The sequence below is a fragment of the Ptiloglossa arizonensis genome, chromosome 6, assembly GCF_051014685.1.
Source record: "Ptiloglossa arizonensis isolate GNS036 chromosome 6, iyPtiAriz1_principal, whole genome shotgun sequence".
In the NCBI taxonomy this organism is placed as follows: domain Eukaryota; kingdom Metazoa; phylum Arthropoda; class Insecta; order Hymenoptera; family Colletidae; genus Ptiloglossa; species Ptiloglossa arizonensis.
This window is the reverse complement of record NC_135053.1, coordinates 8,436,106-8,455,190: the sequence shown is the minus strand read 5'-3', so window position 1 is coordinate 8,455,190 and position 19,085 is coordinate 8,436,106. Positions and strand designations below refer to the sequence as shown.

General features: G+C 40.4%; 1 protein-coding gene and 1 non-coding gene across 9 annotated transcripts in view; both read right to left on the bottom strand.

Annotated features, from left to right (window-relative positions):
* Positions 1-19,085, bottom strand: part of Rdl (Resistant to dieldrin) — a 158,461-nt gene that overhangs the window by 136,540 nt on the left and 2,836 nt on the right. The gene's annotated exons all lie outside the window — the stretch shown is intronic.
* Positions 5,310-5,425, bottom strand: LOC143148774 (U5 spliceosomal RNA). Its single transcript, XR_012992588.1, has one exon. It is a non-coding gene; the product is annotated as a U5 spliceosomal RNA (small nuclear RNA).

Here is a 19,085-nt window from a genome sequence, read left to right as displayed (position 1 = left end):
GACCGTCGATGATGTCCCAAGGTTTGTATCTTGTGCATTATTCGAGAAGGTCGGCTAATCTTGGAGCTTTGAATGTTTAAGAACGTCGCGTTCGTCGGATCGGCGTTATTTCGTCGCGTGAAATCCGGCTGGTCCGTTCGAGGACCGAGTCAATTCGTTTCTCGTGTCGATGGGAACACAACGATCGGTACGGAATAAATACGATCGGGAGGAAAGCTAGCCCGGTGACCACACGGTTCGCGTATTTGTCGTGCGTGTGGCGACGCGCACGCAACAGAAACCACCGTGTCGAGGGGTGGTTCGGTAATTTGGTTAATTTCTCGTCCGATGTGTCGGTGAGTTGCGGTGGAATCTCGGCGCTCGCTGGATAATTCGAAAGTAATTCGAAAGTACGGACGTTGTCACGGCACGCTCGCGAGCTCGCCTGCGAGATGGTAGAACGACCGCATATTATTCGTGACACTAGCCGCGGCGCCGCGAATTTACGAGCTTACGGCTCGCGAGCTAAAATCCCGAAGCAGGCGGGAAAGTCTTCGAATCGCGTGACCGCTCGAGCCGCTCGATCCTCCATAGTGGTTACACGCCCGAGTGGCCTAACTCGGCTGCTAATAACTCTGACCGACGCGTTCGCGGTTGACGGGGAATTTGCGTCGCTGGCTGACCCATCGATACAACGAAGGATGCTGTATCGAAAACAACCGACGGTATACACGTTTGCGAATTTTTTGATAATCGCTCGATGGAGAGAAATTTTCGAAATTAGTTGGAAATTTTCCAATCGAAGATCAATTACGTTGAACGATATTTAGTATTCAGAGAAATGAATGTATAGTGAGATTTTCATGTAAATTGTTCCGTTTCTATCGTGCAATTGTTCCCTTTGGATTGTGAAATTGTATCGAAAATAACGAGTGAACGAAAGATTTGCAAATTTATCGGTAATCGGTCGGTAGAGAGAAACGTAGGAAATTTTGTAATGGAAGATCGTGGTTAATTTCGTTGAACGATATTTAGTATTCAGAGAAATGAATGTATAGTGAGATTTTCATGTAAATTGTTCCTTTTCTATCGTGCAATTGTTCCCTTTGGATTGTGAAATTGTATCGAAAATAACGAGTGAACGAAAGATTTGCAAATTTATTGATAATCGGTCGGTAGAGAGAAACGTAGGAAATTTTGTAATGGAAGATCGTGGTTAATTTCGTTGAACGATATTTAGTATTCAGAGAAATGAATGTATAGTGAGATTTTCATGTAAATTGTTCCTTTTTTATCGTGCAACTGTTCCCTTTGAATTGTCAAACTGTATCGAAAATAACGAATGAAAAATTTGCAAATTTATCGATAATCGGTCAGTAGAGAGAAACGTAGAAAATTTTGTAATGGAAAATCGTGGTTAATTTCGTTGAAAAACATTTATTAAAACGATTTGTATTACATTCAATTCTCCTAGAACATAGTTAATTTGTTCCATGTTTCTGTACCCGAAACTGTGTTAAGCGAAACTTAGGCAGTGTAATGGAAAATTCGTGTTATACGAAGGTTGTCCAAGTATGATTAAGTCGTGCTATATGGAAATAATGTTGTAAGATTATCGTGTTATAGGAGTATTGTCCTAATTTTGTACCGTGTTATATCGAGATTGTGTTTTCGGAGTATCGTGGTAAAAGAAGGTTGAGTGTATTTATAATCTCCTTTCTCCTAAGGATGGGATAATTATTTAAACGTTGAGCTACGTTTACGACGAGTTGTGTAAACTATTATAATATCGGCGAAGTTCGATGCGGAAGAGTGTATCGTTCGTGGCATATAATTGTTTTAACTTCCAAGAATTGACAAACTTGGAGCTTCGAGAAAACGAGCCGTTGCAGCAGGTGACGGAGGAAAAACTTTAAAGTCGTTTTCCTCGAAGCCACATTTTTCTTACAAAGGCGATACCTCGAAAACTTTTCAAGTTTTCTCGCTTGAAATGTTCAAAATTCGTATAAAATACAAATTATAAAAATAATTATCCTGCATGTCACAAACGAGACGTTTAATTTTAAATCGCACCATTTTATAAATATTCGGTTGTTCACTTTAGTTCAACGAATAGTCAAACTCACACTTGACAAAATTTTAATTGCATTTCTATTGCACTTCTGCAAGGGAAACAAATCTAATCGGACGTACTTGTTCAACAACCGAGTTTCTTTTTTATAAATTTTCTAAATACTCCTAGGGTCGAGTTAAGGATTAAGAAAATCCTTAGAGAATACCAATTAATTAACGCTCGAACGTTGCTCATTTTCCATTATCCGAGATTCTTTTCCGTAAATGTTGTTTCTGTGTTATTAACGCACTGTTCGATATCGCAAAGTCGCTCTTATTATTGTTGTTTGCATCTTTCGCGAGTGTAATCCACGCGATTGCGAAACATCACTGTGAATAATGTTCGTGGAAAACGTTTGGTGGGCGTTGTGACTCTTGCGTTGAGATTTTTCAGCGATCAGGAAACGCAAGGAACGCTCTACCAGAGACACCGAAGTCTGCGAAAGGAGTGGTCGATTAGGACAGAATTATTACAAAGTTTCCACCACGATGGTTTTTCACGGAGATAGTAACACGATAGTTCGCGTAAACAGAGACACTTGGTTGACCACAACCTAGGAAAACAGCGGCGCGAAAACTTTCCTCGAAGGCCGGGTTCGTTGCAACGAGAGAAAAAATATTCCTTCGATGTACTTTCACTGCTTACTTATCTCGAGAACGAAATCAATACAATTACAGCGTTTCGATCAAATATAAAAAACCGTGCAAAGATCGGTTAAATTCACAATTAGATGGTTTACCACCTTTCGTTTCGATAGCCGAACGATAAGTATAGTTCGTGAGATCTGTTGACCAATTTTTGCGTCGTTAACCTAATGGAGCAGAAATTGAACCAACTGGAGATAATTTCAACCGAAAATTCGTTCGTAGTTGTCCAGAATACACAGATCGGAATAATTAGGACACGACCTACTTAAATGACTCCATTGATCAGCGAGGAATTTAATACTTTAAAATATCCATCGCGGTATGTAAATTGGAAATCGGGCGTAACAATTACCGCGTTGAATAATCAACTCTCCTGAATCGTCTTAAACAATTGTGTCTTGAATGTTTCGAGCAGCAGGGTCTTCGAGAGCGTTTCTTTTTCTTTCTTTTTTTAATTTTCTAAATCCTCGCTCGGGAGTATTTTCGCAGGCTGCGAAGAAAAAATTTGAACAAATGGATATTTATAAACAGTGACGTTCGAGCGAGTTCGATAAACGTTTGCGTTCGGATTGGCTGGTCGAGACCAGAGCATTGTGCACAAAGTGCTACAATCAATGTGACCTTGTTGGGAATACAGGAGAAACGGTTTCGGTGGAAATGAACGCGAAACTTCGTTAAGGAGGGAATGATTGAATAATTAAGTAAAGCTGGGAAGACGTTACGCTGGAATCGAGAAGCAGAGGCGGATGGCATGATTAGGATCGATCTGTAGCAATGATTTCCCGGAGATCCTCGCTCTGCGGAATATGTAATTTGTGGCGGCAGTGGTATAGCTCGACGCGTAGTTAGACCTAGGCTCCATTCGATTGAACCGCAGCGCCGGATATTGCAGTCACCGAAGAATATTTGATTTTCGCGTAACTAGGAAGGTTCGTTCATTGATCCGGATACCGATTACTCGTGTGTTTTCTCCGTGTTTCTTAAGCCCCTGGGCTCGTTTCACGTCTCGTCTGTTCGTGAACGAAATTTCACGTATTTGGTCGATCACCGTCGTGGATTTCGTTGCTGGTCGTATCGCGGAGATACAAAGTGACCGTAATATCGTAAAAAGCTTTCGCAGGCGTATCGATCGTTTCCTTTTCGTTAGCCAAAATTTACTCGACGGTTTAGGTTATTAAATTTAACGACGCATTCTCGAACTCCGTTCCGCGTTAAATCTGGTGTACTCTCGAGATTCTCACCCAGGCCCTTTACTCTTCGATCCGCTGATTAACGACACCCCGCTTACATTTCGGTATATCCGAGCTTTACTATACGCCGATAATTTGAAAGTCGTCTTTCGAGCCATTAAACACCCTAATGATGCCTCGTTGCCTCGGGAGGGCCTATCGAGACACTGGACTCGGTGCTCGTTCTTTAATATTTCCAAATGTAAATCCAGCCGATTCCATCGCGGCGAACTCGAAGTAACTTAAGATTATCGTCGCGCCGCCATCCCGGAGCCGGGGGAGAATTCATTTGTTTCCACTCGAGGGAAACGTTCTCCGATCGGATAATGTTAGCTACGCGTCGGTGTCCAAATACTCCAGATACCGGTTAGACGGTTAGGGCCATACCGATCGTAAATTAGGCGCCACCAGATAGCCGTGAGACATTTTCTTGCTTGCCTCCAAGTGTTTCTCCGCCCTTCTCGTCTTATTTCTCTTTCCATAACCTATACTTCCAGCTACACCTTCTCGCGCCTTTTACAAATTCTAGACATCCATTCTTCATTTTATTTCCTATTTATTGTATTTATTTTGGTTCCACTTTCTTCTTTCTTCCTTATTACGAATTCCTTGCACACGTAGAAAACAAGAATTTTAAAAGTAATTACCGTACAGTTCGTAAGCAAGACGTTTCATTTTGAATCGCAACCTTTTATACATATTCAGTTGTTTATTTTTATTTTGGTTCAATGGATGGTCTTACACTTTATTACGAATTCCTTGCACACGTAGAAAACAAGAATTTTAAAAGTAATTACCGTACAGTTCGTAAGCAAGACGTTTCATTTTGAATCGTTTAATTGTAACTTTTTATATATATTCAGTTTATTTTTATTTCGGTTCAATGGATAGTTTCACACTTGGTGAATTTTTATTCGAACTTCTTTCTTCCGTAAAGGACACAAAACTTACACACTTGTTCAATAATGGAGGTTGGATTTAGATTCCAACTGCACCTTCTTTAGCTTCTCACAAATTTTAAACATTCATTCTTTTCTTTTAAACATCTTAAATCTTAAACATCATTCTTTCTTTCTTATTAGAAATTCCTTGCACGCGTAGAAAAAACGAATTATAAAAATAATTACCGCACGTTTCACGAGAAACACGTTCAATTTTGAATCGTAATCTTTTATAAATATTCGGTTGTTTATTTTTCTTTTGGTTCAATGGACAGTCTCACACTTGGCAAAATTTGATTTACACTTCTATTTCTTAAACAACCAAGGTTATATTTGGATTTCAACTATACTTTCTCTCGCTTTTTACAAATTTTAAATATTCATTTTCGACTTCTTTTGGTTTCACTTTGTAGATATATTAAATTGTTACACAAACTCCATTAATTGTTCCCCTCCGTGAAAATCTTTGGTAAAAGGCGGAAGATTTATATGTGTTTTAAAAGGAAACCAAAGTATGTAAATGTATATACTTCTCGCTCTCTTCTATCTTCTTCTGTCTTTATTTCAAGGTTTTTCGTTGTACCGACAAATTAAGCGTAATAAATACAATTACGTTTCAAAACGATAATTCAAAGTACGGCAACCTCGCTGAAAATTTACTTTTTCAGAGTAAAAAGTCGTCTGTCAAACTTCTTGCTTTAATAGCAGTGACTGCGGATACTCCGCCTGCTGCCATTATGTTAAATTAATGCAGTTACTGTAACGTCTTTAGTTTTACTTCAAAGTATAGACACGTGCTGTAAAAGGATCACTCCCAAGTAACTTCGTCTTGTGTGTCACAATATCGAATGGCCCACCAAGATGTGTGGTAAATTACTTGAAAACCGTGTGTCGTGTGAAAAAAAATGTGTCGAACAAAAGTTGTAGAATACGAAGCGTGGGACACACCGATACGATTAATTTGTTCCCACTCTGTTTTTCTTTATCGAGATACGACGGTTTCCTTGAATTTATCAATTGTAACGTATACAACTTGACTCTGCTATCGAAAAGAGTACAAAAAACCGAGTTTATAGGTATGAAAATACTGAGACACTTGAACAGTATTTGTTGCAAAAGAAACACACGTGTGTAGTCAATGAATAAGTGCTAATGACACATGGTCAAGTGTTGTGCGACTCGTAACATTGTACACTATAATAATAATGTTTCGCGTGTTTTCGAGTGCCGTTGGTATATCTAGATTTTATTTTTCAAATGCTCCAAAATTGGTAACTCAGAATCGTCAAATCCGAAGAACGTAAATTTTACATTCACGAAAGTTTATCGTCGTTTATAGAATCTTAATATCTCGGTAAATATTAATTTTCGGGCCTCATATATATTCATAGTTCTTTTACTCAGTTTCTCGTACTTGTTTCAATGGTATAGTAAAATTTCGTACATCGCGATTAAAAAATTCAAGATGGCCTTTGTATCTCGATAAAGAGACAAAGTGGGGAAAAACTAATCGTATCAGTGTGTATTCCATTCGTACCCCGTAACTTTTATCGCAAACATATTTCCACGTAACGAACAATTTTCGAGGTAATTTACCTGGCAGATTTCGGCGAACCATTTCGCGTATTCTCAGACTCGCGAACCTTTAATTCCAACGAATTCGAACTTCGATCATCGTCGAGGAGCACCGCGCGTTGCCAATCAAACCGAGATATTTTTATTAATCAGCGAGCCACGACGCGTGTCTAACGCAGGAACACGACTTCGAAATGCATTCGTTGTTCGTACGTATTCCAGCATTGTCTCGAAATGATAATTACAGACTGTAAATAAATGAAGGCGAGGAGTTAATAACGTGCATTATAAACGGGGCATTCAGGGTCCGAGTCTTTTCAGCGTGGTACACGAGTGCCGTTTGGTCGCTTCTAATTAATTCTTCAAACAGTTTTTTGCACAATACGAAGGTCGCGGCGATATTTCACAACCGTCTCTATTGTTACCACCCCTCCTTTTTTTTCCACTTGTCGTTTTTCGTTGATGACATCGCGACGAACGAATTCTTTCCACTGTAGGGTATTATTACCAGCAGCAGCTCGGCGAGAGTAGCCCGAATATCCCTTATTACAGCACGTATGTATATCGTAGTGGAAATCGTTAAAGCCCGCGCAACTCTGTCCGGGTTTCATCAATCATCTCGTAAGCGCGCATTAATAATCGTTCACTATTAAATATGCATTCGTTGTTTGCCAACGGGCCATTTCTCCATCCCCTCGATGTTGCCCCTTTGCGGCCCATTCAACCACCACCTACCGTCCCCTCCCCCTCGACCCCCCCTCGACCCCCCGTCGCTCTTCCGTTTCGTTTGTCAGTTACTAATAGCCGCATTACAAAAACCGTTGCTCCCTTTGTACATGGTTTTTTTTTCAATTTGGGTCGCAGAGATCGTCGACCTCCCGCATCCGTTGACCATGTCACGCGAAGTTACGTTATTATTCGTGAATTAGGCCGTCGTTTTACGCGCGCTGTAACAGGGTGTGTCGAGACGCGTGGGCGTAACTTCGTGGGCGATTTCGGCGCGCGAAAATAATGTAAAAGTTTACGCGAACGTTTGTCCTCGTTTCGTAGTTACGGCTATGTTTCGCAGTTTGGAATTTTCGTTACACAGCCGGGATAATTGATGGCCAGGGGACCGGTGAACGATCGTCGGTGATAACGCCGAGATGATAACGGTTTCGATCGCAGCTGTGCGGTCCATTCACGGAGAAAAGTGTCGATTAATAAATAAATACGCGCAACGTATTTTGTGCGCGATTTTTTCTTTTGAAATTGAATTCGTATCGGGCAGGGAAGATTTGTAAATTTGTCGGGTTCAAGATCGAGAATAACGATTCGAGTACCCTTTTCGATTTATTTTTAAAAGATTTTTGTACGAGATGTATTCTGTTACATCTTCACAAAATATACTTTACACGATTTTGTAAGAAGATCGTAATTTGGTCGAAAAACATTGATTTCTGATTTCTTTCCAGAGAAAAAATCTATGGAATATGTATTTATTCGTGTTATCGTTAGACTCTTGATTTCTTGTCAGTGAAAATATTAAAAATTACAGGTTACATCGTTGTAACTATTGAATTAGTTTCACTTGGGTGAAGCGTGTTTCGAAAAACTGGTTCGAGTGATTGACACGATCCTTGAAGTTTTGTTTACGTGTAACGAAAAAACCAAATAGGTTTTGATTGCTGTGAAAGTGGCTATGGTACGAATCACGGGAAAAAAATCTTTTCGAAACGCTTCTGAAGTTTGAATTTTGATTTTTTCATATCTTTTTCGTCGACTCGAACTCAAGATATACTGTCAGCCAGTTAAAAAAATACAGATTCGAGAAAAACGCATTTAATGTTTTTGTAATGCATTCTGTGAGCCACTGTTTTCTTTAAACATCTGTAACTTCCTTGATTTTACGAATTCGAGAATATCCTTTTCACAAATATTTTCAAAGACATGTACTTCGAGAAATTTGCAAAACAACTATCGATTTTTTTAATTATCGGAATACTCCAAAAGTAGAATTTTTCTAAATTGATAACCGTGGAAGCTTTCGATTGCGATATTCTACGAGATAGACACCACGTGTGTTTCAAAATTCCAATTCAACTTTGAACGTTTTCACTTCATGCGAAGCTTTTAAGAATTTTCCCCATTACGTCTGTACAATAAAATGATATTTAAAGTTACGTACGTGTACGTTGACTTAAAACGAATGCGTTGGAATGATCGTCAATCGATTCGATTTCAACAAACCGAAGGGAGTTCCGGAAAGAGTGTCGATACAATTAACGTTGTTGATAAACAAATTTTCAACAGTGTTTGTAATTCCTTTTGCTCCGAAATATCGAATACCTTCCCTCCGATACGTTGATCGAACGAGGAACAAACACACGTATGATTTCGCGTTTAATTCTCTCTCGATCGGAATTCGAAGCGTCACACGCTTGCGGTATCGTGTACAAGTTTCCTCGAAGCCAGTTTGCACTGTCTCGACTGCTAGAACCGTCGATTAGTTGCCAACCGGTTAATCGTCGTCAATTAGCTCACCGCGATTTGAACCCGAGTTTGCATATTCTAAATGTTTTAAATCGACAGCTATTGGACACTGACATTCCGATTGCGGTACATGACGCGTTCATGTTACCCCGTGTGAATTATCAAATTCGTGCGTATGCCGGGGGAATTCCCGGATTGCAATATCGCAATCGAATCGCGTCCATTAACGTCATTGATAATTAACAGGAACGCAACGATTCCGTACTACTTTGCGGTAAGCATTTACACCGTGAATTACCGACGGTTGCTCGAATTCTGATTCGTTTGTTGTCGTTTCGTTGTCCACGAGATCTGAACGCAGATTGCTGTTTCGAGCGTGGTCCAATTTTCGATATAATGTTTAGAGTGAAACAAGTATCGTTCGCGATGACCACGTAGAGATTTCCGATCGTACGATTCGACGAAATGGTCATCGATCGTCCAAATTGGAACACTTTCGACGCGTTTTTGAATCGTAATAATTGTAAGAAATAAATTTAAAATATTTCTAACAACAGATGGAAAGAAGAGATTTTTACACCAATTTGTTTCGTTAAGTAGAAAGTAAATTATCCGAATCGAGGTTGCTCAAATTTCATTGCTATATTCTAATTTAGATTATAGTACGTACTGTTAAGGTTTACGCGTACACAGAGTGTTTCTATACCACTCGATCATTTTCATTACAGTTAGGGGAGTTCTAAGATTGGGATTCCCTCCCAACGGAAGGGAGTGGCTTTCATGGAAAACTCGAAAGATTTTATCGACTAATTCGGATATGATTTATCGAATGGCAATAGTTCGAACATCCAATATCGGTGGAAAAGGGGACATTGATACCGGAATTCGTTTTTTAAAACGGAATATTGTACTTTTTATCGAATATTTAGATTTTATGTAAAAAAATACGGAAGTTTCGTTTCAAACAGTTTATCTGAAAATGCAAATCGGCCGCAAAACAATGATCGAAGTACCTTGAAGTTATTATTAACAATTGTTAAAGTACCAATTCGATCGTTAGATTCTAATGAAATTCCTCGAGTGGTCGATTTTTTCCAGAACAGAGTAAATTTTTCAATCTTGCGGAACAGTGGTACATTTGAACGTTTACGTCAAATTTGTTTCGTTACGTTAGCAAAACTCGACTTTGGAAGTTTAAATTATTACCATTCGATAAAAGTTTGAAAATTCTTTCAATTGTACAACCACGTGATAAAAATACCTCCGTACAATAATCTCTGCTTTCGAGACGCAAAATCGGTCAGTTCGGTCCAAATAGAGCATATTCGTATCAGTGGATAAAATCTTTCGAGTTTTTCATAAAAGCTACCCCTATCTATTTTAATAGAAGTGGGCACGTGGTGTCTAGTACACTCTGTACACGTATCCACCGACGAGAGAACTCTTTTTAAATCCAAGGTTGTTACGCGTAATTGTTTGTACTCTTTGCGAGTAATTATTTGTGCTTTTAATTAAGTCGCGGCGTCTTGCAGTAAGCTGCGGCTCCACGCACAAACGGAGGTTCAGAAGGTTCGCGTGCAAGCGAATTCGTGGTATCAGCCACCGAAAGCTGCTTTGCGTAACGGCTTCACGATTGTTCACGTATCTCCGAAGCTGCTTATGTAAAACACGTGCCATTAGAGTTATACTTTGTAATCCTGATTAAATATTGCGCTCACTAAAAACGGAGACAAACCTGGCACGATCGTGTAACTTAAAGAAATTTAAAATCGTTTTAAAATCCTTTCGATCGTACAACCACGTGATGGAAATTCCTCCGTACAATAATCTCGGCTCTCGAGACGCGAAGTATGAGAGTTCGGTCAAGAACGAGATCTTTATCTCGAGTCTCGCGCAACCAGGACAGTGAATGGGATACAGCGAGAGCGAGAGAGACAGAGCAACAGCGAGCGAGTCTCGCATTACGTACGCTCGAAATCGATGTTAACGCGAGATGAAATATTGTATTTTTCTAATTGTATATTTACCAGAGCTTGAAAAATCGTACGACGAGGCTCTTACGAGGGAAATGAGTCCGAAGACGATCGTACTCGTAAACGGGTGCATTTACGAAATTAACAAGGGCGTGTTTGTTTTAATTTTAATTGAAACACCCACGTTGGAAAACTGTGTAGCGAAAAATGAAAAAATGTTCATTTTCACCGACGGAATTCGTTTGTTTGCACAGCTGTCGGTCGCCCGAGTCGACGGCTCGCGCGCCTGGAACAAACGTAAACATCGAGGCCTCGATCCGTAACATAAATTCGGTCTGAGAGGGGAAGGGGGGAAGGGGAGATAGTACTGCGCAACGAAGCGTACCAACGACGTCTCCGATCGGTAATGGAGCGAATGGAAAACGATCGTCGAAGAGAGAGAAGAAGAGAGTCCGGGGCGCTCGATCGAAGAAACGGGAATACAATTCCTCGAGGATTATCCTTGCAAAATGGCTTAACAGGTTTTCGAGTAAAACGGCGTTGAAAAGGGAGTATCTTAAAACGACAAAGTTAGAGCTCGCGAGGATCGACGGACCGACGTAACGTGCGCTGTGAAATCGGGATTTCTTTTCAGGAGTTATGCTCTTCAACCGTCATTCATTGTGTCGACCGAAAGAGAGAAAGAGAGAGAGAAAAAAGAAAACCGAGGCAGCAGTGTAACTGCATAGGACCTGCAAGGGGCGGGGGGTTTGGAAGAAGAATCAGTTTCGACGGATCGTCGTCGCATAGCGCGCGTTTTACGCTTCCGCGAAAAGTGGGTCAGACCGAGCCGAATGACTTAGCACGTTTTCCCTCGTTTCCGTGGTAGACGATTCTCCCGCTTTCACGGCAAAAACACGACTATTCGCGACCGCACGAGTACCCGTGGCGTTTTCAATTCCTCTTGGTCCTGCAGCGGACGCCCTTTCCGCTTACGAGAATTGGTTTCGAAGAACACCGGGGGAAGATGACGCGCGCGGTTAATGAGATGATCATTATCTGTCGCGCGCCGCTCAAAGATCACACGACTTTCGGATCCCCTCGAACGAACGCTTTGGGTACGTCTTTGAATCTCACTTTGTCAGGATGATTAGAAGACCGGGTTTTTGGTTCCACGGTTGTATTGAGCCTCGTCTTAGAAACGAAATCTTTCGCGCGGAGTCTTGCGCGGTAGCTTCCTTCTTCAAGGAGTAAACGACGAACGAACTATCGATGTTCGCGCGAATCTCAACCAACGCGAACCCAAATACGTTGAATTTTCGTTATGAGATTGATTTTAATATCAATATTTACGAAAACGGTACCGAACGCGTTGTATCAGCGGACCTGGTTCAACAAGATTTTATCCGATAAAAGTGGCACCGTTCCGGACGAAAATGAGATGCTGGGTCGTCGGTGAAATACAACCCGATTGGGTTGTTACCATTTATGCCACGCTGGACGTTTAAAGTGGATTGCCGATGATCGATACAATCGAGTATGGAATTTTTACCGACCAATATACCGTGTTTCTTAAATCGACTTCCCCGTAACTTGTAAATGTATCTTCGCCAACGAATACGATGTTTCGCGAGGATGTATCGCGGTTATTTGTCGCAGAAACTGTGGTAGACGTTTTACTCGCTTCCGGAAGTCTCAACAATGCAGTTCCTGATCGAGTGACGTGCGATTTGTTAGAACATAAAATTCCTTCGACTTTTGATATTCGTTCCAAACACAACTCGATACATTCGAGATTCTCTAATAAAAGATTTTCTACCATTTTATACGATGCATTCGAGATTTTGCAATAAACGATTTCTTACCACTTTGTACGATGCATTCGGGACTTTGCAACGAACGATTTCTTACTACTTTATACGATGCATTCGAGACCTCGCGATAAACGATTTCTTACTATTTTATACGATGCATTCGAGATTTCGTAACGAACGATTTCTTGCTATTTTATTCGAGACTTTGCGACAAATGATTTTTCATTACTTTACACGAAGGATATACCGTTTAATATTGAAGCGTTCTTTCGTTCGACTATACGTACGTTTAAAGTCTTTGAATGAAAAAAGTTCCGTACGTATGGAACTCGTGCTTTTTATTTTACAATACAGCGAGGGGACTCGAGAAAATGCAGGAGCATTGAATTGCACCTATTATTATATTTTAATCATAGAAAAGCAATTACGAGGACGCAATGGTAGAAAAAGACTCGAGGAACGCACCGGAATGAAATTCTTTCCCTCGAATATCTACGAAGTTCTCGACGATACCACCGAATATTTAAAAAAAAAAAAGTATCAAATGCTTACAATGGGGATACAATTTTATGCGAGTAATTTTATCGTAAGTGGATACGTAGGGAACACACAGAGGACAATTAAAATTTTTTAAACAAGATCGTACATTTTTTAATTCAATAATTTTTATGAAAAAACCATTAATTTGGGATATATTATAATTTTAATATTAATCGATAACAGCTTGTGCTCGCATAGATGTTTTTAAACGAACTTTGTTACGCGGAGCAATTCCAACCTCGTTGGTCGTTCAATGCATTTTTATGGGTAATGAGCTGCATCGATCGATGCGTTAAAATGTCTATGGTTCCGTTAAAAAAAAATAAAGTCGACTTTTATGTATACTTTCTTTGTACATCCACGTAAAAGAAGACCACTCGTGTCGAATTGTCTCTCTGGACACTATTTCATTTTCATTCGAAACATTTATCGATAAAACAATATTGATAATTTCGCGATGATGTAAATGGGACATACTGTATATGTTTTTTATAACGTTTTTTAAACCAGACGTTTGCAACGTACACCGAAATCTCCACTTGAGACGTTTAAAAATGGTCGACCAACGCGTTAAATCAACGCGCGTAACGATTGAAGATTTGAAAGAAATTTGTACATTTCGCGCGTATTTAAAATAAACAATTTGCACGTTATAAATGTGCAATTTGTCCGTTTTTGTAACAATACGAGAGTAGGTACATTTTATTCACGCGTGTTGCTAAAATATGCAGAACGATTATTATTATGGTTGTTGTTATTAATATTGTTACAAATTACTGTTATTTAAAATAATCGAATATTATGCAATTATACAAGCTTATCCTCGTTCGATCGAATAACGCATGCATATATTCACCTGCAATTTTGCATGTATATTTTAATAACATATTTAAAACTACAGAAAAGTGCACGTATAATATATTTATATTTTCACGCGAGAATAAACACGTCGTTTCTGTTTAAAACCTCTGTTTATCGGTATGAAAAAGTTAATTGGATCGATATCGTGCACAACATTGTGACCACGAATATACACAAGCCGAGTATGGTACGCCTGACTCCAGGTGGATGTCATAAACTTTCAATAGTACAGTTCGATATCGAGCATCGAACTCTGTTTCTACCGACTTCGGTTTTTATCGAATCACGATATATGATTTTTCTAAAAATAAACATATCGGCATATGGCAGTCATCACGATGGTGGGTGTGCGTATCGTTTTACCGTGAAATTGTCAAAAATCGTCCGTTTCTAACGAAACGAGTAGAAATAGGACAACACTCGAAGACAGAATATCGTGTAACTGATACACAAACGGAAAAATGGAGATTCTACGTGAGAAAATGAATCGAGAATATCGAATGAAATTGTTTCCTACGAGACTTTTACGAGAAATGTGACTTTTGAAAATTCGAATCGATTTCCACTCGAGTAACGTATCTGTCCAGCATTTCGAGAAGAAAAAAGATCAATTCGAGTATAAAGAGAACGTACAATCGGCGAGTAGAATGTGGACAGTGTCGAGTAATTTTTGTTTCGTCGCAATTTACGATGTCTGACCCAACACGATCCTTAACCCCTTGCACGACCGATCTGTCTTTCCCTCGGCAATATTCTTTACTTTTATCGTACTCGAATCGAAGTTTGCAAACATCGATGGTGGTGTGCTATTATTTATTTTTCGTCCATCTTGCCGTTTCTTAATTACCTAAATCAAATAATATACCATATTGCCATCCATAGTTGTAAACACCAATGTAAGTAGAAACGAGCAGTACTAGCCAGACAGAGTCTATCGGTACAAAATTGCACGGGTATTCGACGAATTTTCAACTTTAATTTTCTCGAAAAGAAAAAGGCCTTTCTGCAAACAATTTTACCGTACTTTTGTTATTTACACGATACCGTATATCTGTATGAAAAACTTGATCTTTTCTACTAGAACTAGTGGACGAGACGGAATACACTGAGTCGAAAATATTGCGAATTAGTAGTATTTTATTAAATATTTAAAATACCGTACGCACGTTTGGAAACGTTACTGCTTCGAAATATTTAGAAACATTTCAATTAGTCACTTTTGTTCGAAACTCTTCGTACTTTCTTGTAATTGACTCGTCTATTTTTGTGCAAAATACAAATAATATTTTTAACAAGTGTTACGAACGCGACGATACCAGGTGAACCGTGTAATCTGACCGCACCTATCATTTTCGTCGTTTACGGTAAACGGTGTGAAAAATGACTTGGATGCGATAACGTTAAAATTTCTAGAGGTCTGTTCTTTTTCCAAGTTTTCAAGGATACCTTCGATGCGATACGATATCGAAGCGAACGTAGAGTTACGCGCGAGAAACGAAAGAAAACAGCCCGTACGTAAATACGTTTCACTGCGATCGGTGGGAGAAGATACAGCATGCTCCTCGGGACATACTCAAGCGGTACGAAACTTGAAATCTTTGTTTCGGCTACTGAACCCAGCAGCATTTCCCTGCTGAAGAAAAACTTCAGGTCAACAGCCAGTTTCGTCCCTTTCAAAAGAATCATATAGCGAGTGCAGTTTGCTAAAAAGAGATGTTCAAAGATACAGGCAAGTAGCGGCAGTCGTAACACCTACGTGGGGTCAGGTACACAAGAACCAGTTCTTTGGTCCGAAGAAGTGAAAGTATCACGGGAAAGGAAAAAGTATCAGTCCGACTTTTAATAACTTAAAACGCTTTCAACGTTTCCGGTCTGCACGGTGAACAATATTTCAATTATTCGCGTTTATAATATCGCGTATAGTAAACGAAAACTTCGAGTGCAAATTAAGTATTTAAGGGGAGCGCGAAAATAGTATATTTTTCACGCGAGTAATCGTTCAGAGATTACTAAGCGGGTATCACGCTACGTGATAAATAAATATATCGATTTAATAACACCAACTTACGAATAGATGGAAAATCACGCGATCTTTAATATTTCAACGATACACGATTCTCGTACAGGTAGCAATCGAGTGGTAAATACCGATATGTCCGCAGTGTTTCGAAATAAGAATTTTCACGATTTGTTTGAAACAATCAATGTAAACGCGGGTTCCCGTTTCTTTAGGTACACGATCGAATCGTTGCACTCGACACGTGTAATAACGAACACGTTTTCCATCGGATGGTTTGGTCGTTGCTCGCGGTCAGGAGGTTCGTCAGCCTCCTTGATACGCGTCGCTACGTAAATGGCGGACCTTTGTCAAGGGTCTCACGAGTATGCGCATTGTACGCGTCTGGACTCGGCCTAGAGGTTTCAGACGCCTCCGTATCGGGGATAATAAACTTGCGAAGATTTCGTCCTACGCGCAAAAAACTTGGCGAATCGATTCTCGCGGAACAAAGCCAACGAGGGTGACCGAAACTCTTGGGAAACTAAACACTCGCGGTGGTTAACCAGTGGCGTCGAAATAGAAAATTCATCGTTACCTTCGCGCTACGATTATTCGAATTTACGGCGGCGATCGTAAAAATCGAACTACCACCAAACTGTGAATATATTTCGTTTAACTTTTACACGAGTGGTAATCGTTCTTGTTACGGGACATTAAAGTTTTAATTTACATTACTCGTGATCGTCCTCGCAACGAGACAATTCACGTTTGAATACGTATCCCCGTATTCGACAAATTCTATTTTTAGGTGGAATTTCTAGGATCGCTACTGTACACCGTGAGGCTCGAGGTTTTGGAAATCGAACATCTCCATTGGTCGGAGTCTGCCAATCGCGAGGATCGCGCAAAATTCGATGCATTTCGTAATTACGAATCTCCGTTGCGAAGATCGATCAACGATAAATTCGATTTCGATCACCGCGATCGCTTCGAGCGAAATTCAAAAGGCTCCTCGATTTTTACGGTCGATGTACGCGGTACGTTCGTTTACGTTTCGATACTTTACCATCGGCCCCCTTTTGCGATGTTAATTAACGCGTGTCTCTGTAGAAAGAAACAAAGGAAACGCGGGCCATACGACCGACAAAGGATAATACGGAAATTAAATTTTAATGGAATCGAATGGAATTCAATTAAACGTACAACAAGGTGTATTTCGCGGAAGGTGATTCCGAGCAACAATAGCGATTTTACGGGAACGTTGGTAGGATTACGGAACAACGTATTTCGGTCGGGTATCTCGAACACTGTCGCAGATTTCAAGCGGAACGCGGATTAACCGGATAAATATATTTTCGTTTCTGTTCGTGGTTATACGCGTTAATGGACGTCGCTTTTTCGAAGGTGGTCCAAAAAGGAAGGAACGAAACGTGAACGAATTCCACATATTTTCGTATTCTACTCCGTATGCTTTTGTATTCTACTCTCTCGAACGACGAAACTTGAGTACATTCTATATATTTTCGTATTCCAGTCTGTAGATTTTTGTATTCCACTCTGTACACTTTTCTATCCCATCCTGTATATTTTTGTATCCAACTCTATGCACTTTTGTATTTCGCTCTATATACTTTTTTATTTTGCTCTGTATACTTTTGTATTCTGGTCTATATATTTTTGTATTTCGTTCTATACATTTTCACATTCCACTCTATACATTTTTGTATTCCGTCCTATATATTTTTGTATTCCACTCTATACACTTTCGTATTCCACCCTATATACTTTTTTATTCTGCTCTGTACACTTTCGTTTCCACTCTACACACTTTTGTATTCCACCCTATATACTCTTTTATTCCGCTCTATAGATTTTTGTATTCCACTCTATACACTTTTGTATTCCACCCTGTATACTTTTTTTATTCTGCTCCATAAATTTTTGTATTCCACTCTATACACTTTCGTATTCCACCCTGTATACTTTTGTATTCCCCCTGTACACTTTTGTATTCCATTCCATTCGCTTTTGTATTCCACTCTGTATACTTCGTACTTCAATTTATATTTATAATAGCATCCTACTCTCTTAGACGGTGGTATTCTACATTCATCATCGTATCAAAACGGAGCCTGTCGTTTCTCCCTTTCGGACCCGGATCCTGAACTCCGTGAATCTCGAATACCAATACCACCAAAGGTGGACCAAAGTTTCGGTTTGCCCTACCGACCGTTATTTCACGTAAACGCGTTTCGTATTCCGCGCGTGTACCGCGTCTGAATCTCGAAATCACGGAAAGGAGAAGAAAATCGGAGACATTCCCGTTCGAGACGGAGCTCCTCGCGGATTCGCGAGCGTGGCGTTCGCGAGCGGATTTTCTTCCGGGGAAGCGGAGAAACGTCAACGAAGATAGCAACGAGCGCGCGATTTCGGGTCGAGCTTGGTCCGGGCGATCAAAAAAAGGGGAGAGAGAAAGAGACACACAGAGAGAGAAAGAGAGAGAGAGAGAGATCGAGATAGGGTAGAGGAAGAAGACGCGAGACGGTCGAGTCCGAAAGGGGCTGTTCCTCTCGATAAGAAAAAGAGGTCCGCTGTGTGTGTCGGTGGTCCAACGGAGACGATTGGGGCGGAAAGGAGGAGAGAGAGGGTGGTGGCAGCGGCAGCGGTGCGAGAGGGTGGCAGCGTAGGAGGATTTGGAGCTCTGCCACGTCGGGAGCACCCTCCTGCTCGAGAGCTCTACTGCGATCACCGATACCACACTACAGAACGTCCGCGGTTGGTACTCGTAGGGGTTTGGAGGAGGCTACAGAGAGGCACGGTCCTCGAGGAGAAAACAGGTGGAACGACCCGAACTGTGCTTGCTGGAAGAGCGTAAATATTGATAATCCCTTCGACTATACCTTCTTCCACCCTTCTCGGATTAGACAGCACTCCCGGCCAAAATTGTTGCGGCACGACGCCGC